Source organism: Garra rufa, chromosome 4, assembly GCF_049309525.1.
Source record: "Garra rufa chromosome 4, GarRuf1.0, whole genome shotgun sequence".
NCBI classification, from domain to species: domain Eukaryota; kingdom Metazoa; phylum Chordata; class Actinopteri; order Cypriniformes; family Cyprinidae; genus Garra; species Garra rufa.
The window spans coordinates 39620599-39627508 of record NC_133364.1 but is presented as its reverse complement, the minus strand read 5'-3'; the positions used below and the strand labels follow the sequence as shown (position 1 = coordinate 39627508).

Below are 6910 nucleotides of genomic sequence, written 5' to 3'. Positions count from 1 at the left end.
AACAAACAGTAAAAATACAAAGGAGATCAAATGTTTTATTTATGTTTCTTAGAAGGGAAAGAAAGAGAGAAATTTATTGGTGGTTATTTCATTTTATTTAGCTGTTTTTTTTTCATTTCATATTTACAATAATTTCAGTTTCACTGCAAAGTAAAAACAAACATCTTGGTGAAAGTCGTTTTCCTTGTCTGTCTGGTCTTTGTTTTAATGTGCTTTACCTTATTCTTTCCCTTTGTAGCGAACCTGGTGATCTGCTAATAAACAAAAGAAAAATAGTAGCTATTGGATACTTCAAGTACTACTGCATACAGTTATAGCCACTGTAGTCAAGTTTTTTGTGAGTATGAGTCAAGGACCTTTACAAACTCCAGGTGGCCAGGAAAATAACTTAACTTAGAAGTGGTGCAAGTGGTATCAACATGGAAATAGCTGAGCTTGAGAACATCAAAACTGATAACTCAGTGATAATTAGAGGACTGACAAACACAACTTGATGAAGATTACACATGTATTTGCAGACACCTTTGCATAGATGATCTTAAATTGCCTTACCATAGGGATGTCATTGTAGAGTATGAAAGTTGTTCTGCTCTAGTTGCTCTAAAACCTTTACTAATATTCAGTTCAGATGTTCCCCAGGTACAAGTGTCAACACTTGTTTTAATAATCCCAGAAACTGGTGCCAGTGCCCAACCTAAGGTGCTAATAGGCACAAACTCCTTGGATCTTGCATAAAAAAATACCTTGAAGCCAACAGTTTAGTCTGTCAAGCAATCTATTTGCCTATAGGGCAGTTAAGACCATCGCAAAAAGATGCCAAAAAGTCAGAAAGTGTGTTTATATTGACATATAAACACACACATCAACCTCATCACTTTATTTAGCATTCATGTAAACCCTACATTCAGATTCATCAATCGTAATGAATTCAGTCCAATTAAAACAATAGTTGTGCCTGTACATGTCACGTCCCCTTCCCTTTACCCAATTTATCAGCATTTTGAGGTTCAATGTGGTTCTCAGTTCTCAACCTCAAATCAGGTTACCAGATTAAACCAGAAGAAAAAAGACAAAACCAAGACTGCTTTTATGTGCTTACTGGGTCTGTGGGAGTTTAATAGGGGGCCTCGTGGGACTATAAACACTCCCAACACATTTCAAAGGCTGATGGAGAAGTTTGTTCATAGTCACACTTATAAGTCAAGTGCACACACACAAAAACTGCAATGCTGTTTCTTTGGCATCATTTTCTTTAAAGTTCTGCATTATGTTCCTTTCTTGGAAAAACTTCAATATTGACAGAACTTTTATTTTTGGGTAAAGTATAAGATAAGAACTTATAAGAACCTATAAGAACTTATAATCCTCTTTCAGGATTATTGCTTGTGAATGTAACCTGATGACACTGATGGGATGATAAGGCTTCAACTGAAGTTAGTGGAGTTGACCTAGATGTGTTGTAGGAGGTGGACAAATCTTTCTCTATGTCCAGGTCTTATTCTGCTACACAATGCTGTGTTCCAATTCAACTAGATAAAAAAGTTTGTAAAGACAAACTTTAGATTCATAGATACTATGGTGAGCTCACAAATTTACTTACTGTACATTCATTGTAGACTGAGACACCCGAAGGACAACAAAATATTGTAGAAATTTGGTTTTTAAAATCCACCTCTGTCTGGGAGTTAAATCTTAGTCATTGTTGCCATTTGTTTTGGACAGAGTAGTTTCCCATATTGTGTTCACAGGGAACCAGATTTTGTTTCGACTTCATCGACTAGGTAAGGCCAGGCAAGGCAAGGCAAGTTTATTTATATAGCACATTTCATACACAGTGGTAATTCAAAGTGCTGTACATAAGAGGAATTAAAATCATAATAAATCACAACAATAAAAACAGAAGATTTAAGAACATTTAAAATTATTTAAAAATTGATTTAAAAATTAATTAAAACAGTAGAAATGATTATACATAAAATAATGCAATCTGTTCGGACATAGCAAAGTGCTCATTCAATAAATGCACAACTAAACAGATGAGTTTTGAGTCTGCATTTAAATGTGTCTTCTGATCAATGACTTTATAACCACAAACAACCTGGATTTTATGTTTCTAAATGAAACATGGCTAGAAGACAGCGGCAGTGCAACAGTCCTCAATGAAACAGCCCCTCCTAACTTTACTTTCATGAGTGTCTGCAGAGCTGTTGGAGAGATGGAGGTGTAGCTGCCCTATTTAAAGATGTCTATCAATGCAAGTGTCATTTGGCCAGTACATGTCTTTTGAATATCCAGGGATTGTCCAGAAAGGTGCTCCACGCATTTTATTTATCATTATTTATAGGCCCCCAAAATACTCTCCAGCCTTTGTTCAAGAGTTCACAGAACTGCTATCAATGATTTGTTCAGAGTTTGATTGTTTTGCTATTGCAGGGGATTTTAATGTTCACAAAGACAATGCAGAAAGCAAAACTACAAAAGAAATTATAATGGTTTTGAACACTTTTGACCTAATTCAGCATGTGCATGGGCCCACACACAATCGTGGACACACTCTTGATTTACTCATCAGTAAGGGTCTAAAGATTTCATCAACTGTTATTAAGGATGTAGCACTATCTGATCACTTCTGTGTTTTCTTTGATATATTGAACTCTGCTACCACTGACTCTAGATCTGTCTCTGTCAGAAAGAGATGCATTAACGATAACACTAGTTTGCTATTTATGAAGGCTTCAATGCCAAGCATTTCTGCAGACTCTGTTGATCTTCTCCTGGAGTCCTTTAACTCAAAAGTTAAGAATGTCATTGATGACATTGCGCCTGTAAAAAGCAAAAATATGATTGGCAGACAGAAATCACCATGGAGAAAATCAACAGCAGTACAGAGTATGAAAAGACAATGCAGAAAGGCTGAGCAGATGTGGCGGAAGACGAAACTTGAAATTCACTATAGCATCTATAAAGACAGCCTTCATGCTTTCAATGTTGAACTAGGTAAAGCTAGACAAACGTTCTTCTCAAACCTTATAAACAGCAACTTAAACAACACTCGCACTCTTTTTGCTACCGTTGAGAGACTAACAAACCCCCCTAGTCAGATCCCTAGTGAACTGCTCTCTGACAGCAAGTGCGATGAGTTTGCTTCCTTCTTTTCTGAGAAGATCAATAATATCAGAAAGACAATTAGCACACCCTCAAGTTATGCAGAGGTCAGACAGATTCGACCGCAATTTCAAAAAGTCGTCACTATGTCTGCATTTGAAGCAATCGATAGCAACATTTTAGAAGAAATAGTACAGCACCTCAAATCGTCAACCTGCTACCTTGACACACTTCCCACATCTTTTTTCAAAAGTGTGCTTAACTGTTTAGAAGCAGATCTCTTAGAAGTGGTGAACACCTCACTTCTTTCTGGGACTTTTCCAAACTCCCTGAAAACTGCAGCCGTTAAGCCCCTTCTGAAAAAGAGCAATCTTGATAACACCATACTGAGCAACTATAGACCAATATCAAATCTTCCTTTTATAGGCAAGATTATTGAAAAGGTTGTTTTTAATCAGCTGAACCACTAAATAAACTCAAATGGATACCTGGACCATTTCCAATCTGGTTTCAGACAACATCATAGCACAGAGACAGCGCTCATAAAGATAATAAATGATATTCGCCTAAATTCAGATTCTGGCAAAATATCAGTGCTGGTACTACTAGATCTCAGTGCTGCGTTCGACACTGTTGATCATAACATTCTTTTAGATAGACTGGACAACTGGGTCGGGCTTTCTGGGGTGGTTCTAAATTGGTTCAGGTCATACTTAGAAGGGAGAGGTTATTACGTGAGTATAGAAGAACATAAGTCTAAGTGGACGTCCATGACATGCGGAGTCCCACAAGGCTCAATTCTAGCGCCGCTGTTGTTCAGCCTGTATATGCTCCCACTAAGTCAAATAATGAGAAAGAACCAAATTGCATATCACAGCTATGCAGATGATACCCAGATTTACCTAGCCTTATCGCCAAATGACTACAGCCCCATTGACTCTCTCTGCCAATGCATTGATGAAATTAACAGTTGGATGTGCCAAAACTTTTTACAGTTAAACAGGGAGAAAACGGAAGTCATTGCATTTGGAAACAAAGATGAAGTCCATAAGGTAAATGCGTACCTTGACACTAGGGGTCAAAAAACAAATTCTGGAGTCAGACCTCAGTTTCAGTAGCCATGTCAAAGCAGTAACTAAATCAGCATACTATCATCTCAAAAACATTGCAATAATTAGATGTTTTGTTTCCCGTCAAGATTTGGAGAAACTTGTTCATGCCTTTATCACCAGCAGGGTGGACTATTGTAATGGTCTCCTCACTGGCCTTCCCAAGAAGACCATTAGACAGCTGCAGCTCATACAGAACGCTGCTGCCAGGATTCTGACTAGAACCAGTTGGAATCAGCTTCCAGAAAAGATCAGATGTGCTAATACATTAGACACATTTAAATGCAGACTCAAAACTCATCTGTTTAGTTGTGCATTTATTGAATCAGCACTGTGCTACGTCCGAACAGATTGCATTATTTTATGTATAATCATTTCTACTGTTTTAATTAATTTTTAAATCAATTTTTAAATCATTTAAAATGTTCTTAAATCCTCTGTTTTTATTGTTGTGATTTATTATGATGATTTGGATATTATGATTTTAATTCTTCTTATGTACAGCACTTTGAATTACCACTGTGTATGAAATGTGCTGAATAAATAAACTTGCCTTGCCTTGCCTTGAAGTACTGTGGCAGTGATCCAGCAGAACACAGGAATGTGGCACATGATATAGAGACTGCGATTCGTCTTAATTTGTTTGACGATTCTGTCTGCCAGAGTCTGATCTGTGATTCTCTTTCTGAAGTACTCCTCCTTCTGTTGGTCAGTGAATCCTCGCACCTCAGTGAACAAACCTACACACCGAGGAGGAATCTGATTGGCTGCTGCTGGTCGTGATGTCACCCAGACAAGAGCTGATGGAAGCAGAGTCCCTTTGACCAGATTCGTGAACAGCACATCTACAGATGATCTTTTCTCAACAGTGTTCAGTGACTTACTTTCAAAATCCAGACGCAGGCGACTCTCGTCAAGTCCATCAAATATAAACGCAAGTTTAGATTCTGTATATAACTTTGATTTCTCCAGGCCCTTCAGATCAGGATAAAACCTCATCAGAAACTCATGGAGATTGATCTTTTTGTCTTTAATCATGTTGATCTCTCTGAATAGAAGCAGAAACACACAGTCTATATCTGGACTGGTTTCATCTTCTGCCCAGTCCAGGATGAATTTGTGCACAGAAACAGTTTTCCAATGCCAGCGACTCCCTTGGTCAGCGCTATCTTCTCCTCATTCTTTCTCCTCAGTTCTTTAAATATATCTTCACATTTGATTGGTTTGTCCTGTGATTTCTGGGTCTTTAGAGCATCATCAATCTTCAGAATCTCATGTTCCTGATTGACATCTTTCATATCTCCCTCTGTGATGAACAGTTCTGTGTAAACAGCCTTCAGATCCGTGTCATTTTCTTTGTTGCCCTCAAAAATATATTTTGCTTTATTCTTCATTTTGGTTTTGTGAGTTTTCAAGAAATTTTCCAGTTCTATAATAAAAAAATGAAAAAAAAAAACATTTAACAATTTTTTCATATCATCATTACCAATAACTGCTGGAAACAGCACTGTACAATAGCAACAATTTGGTTTCAGTTTACAATTTCTAAATATATACACTGAGATGGCATTTTTGTCAAGGTAATAGAGCTTTTTGAAAACCAAAGTGGTTACATTTGAAAATGCAGTTTTTGCATTGTAGTGTGGACTGTGGAAACGGATGCTTTTGAAAAAGATGACATATGATTAGTCATGTGACGCATATTGTACTAATAGATATCAATGTTTATGCTGGTATTGTGCCTGTTATGTGCTATTAAATTTCACAATGTTGCTAAAGATATGTTACTTAGTACACTCTTAATATTACAGTCCTGCAAGATGACAGAAAATTTACTAACAATTGCTGTCCTGTGACAAAACATGAGAGCTAGTGGTGCAACGGATCACAGAACTCACGGTTTCGGATCATATCACGGATTTTGAGTCACGGATCGGATCAATTTTCGGATCAGCAAAAAGGGGAGGAGTCGAATGTAATTTGCTTCTCATTTATTACAAGAACAGTATGGCAATGAACTTTTGGTTTTATCAAAAATAACTAAAACAAAATACAAAAATAAAACCAAGAAATAACTGAAAAAGCTGAATGAATAAAATGTTTAAATAAAATTCTCAATGCTTGAATACTTCAGTGCAACAATTGAAAAACAACCTGAGACCTGAAAACTGGCCAAACCTTATAATGACAATTTTTTTTTTCAAAAAGATGAGGATGTCTACATTCTCTGGGAAGAGAGTAGACCTCTTAGCTGTCACTATGTCACCTGCCGTGGAGAATACCCTCTCACTAGGAACTGAAGTGCCAGGCACAGCAAGGTAGTGTCTTGCCATCTTTGCAATGTGAGGGTATTTACACTCTGCCAGCGGATTACCACCATCCACTGGCAAACTGCTTGCTGCCCTGTACGATGCCACCTCCTCTTTGATTGTGTTGTAAAAAGTTTTCTCTGTGTTTGACTCTTTCACAAATGTATCCCCCAAAAGCTCTTCTATGGCAGACTTCTTTTGTGGAGGAGATGCATTTGGCCCTGTGTCTGCTCCAGTGGGTGTTGGCTCTGTGGCTTGACCAGGCAGAAAAAAATCTTAGTTATTTAACTATATTTCTTGTTATATATTTCATAGGCAATCAATAACATATGCCAGTAATATTCAAAATTAAGATCAAATATTCACATAAATAATAGTTAAAATATT

General features: G+C 37.2%; 1 pseudogene; it reads left to right on the top strand.

The window, feature by feature from the left end:
• The window catches only part of LOC141332940 (uncharacterized), a 470295-nt pseudogene that overhangs the window by 42715 nt on the left and 420670 nt on the right, over positions 1–6910 (top strand).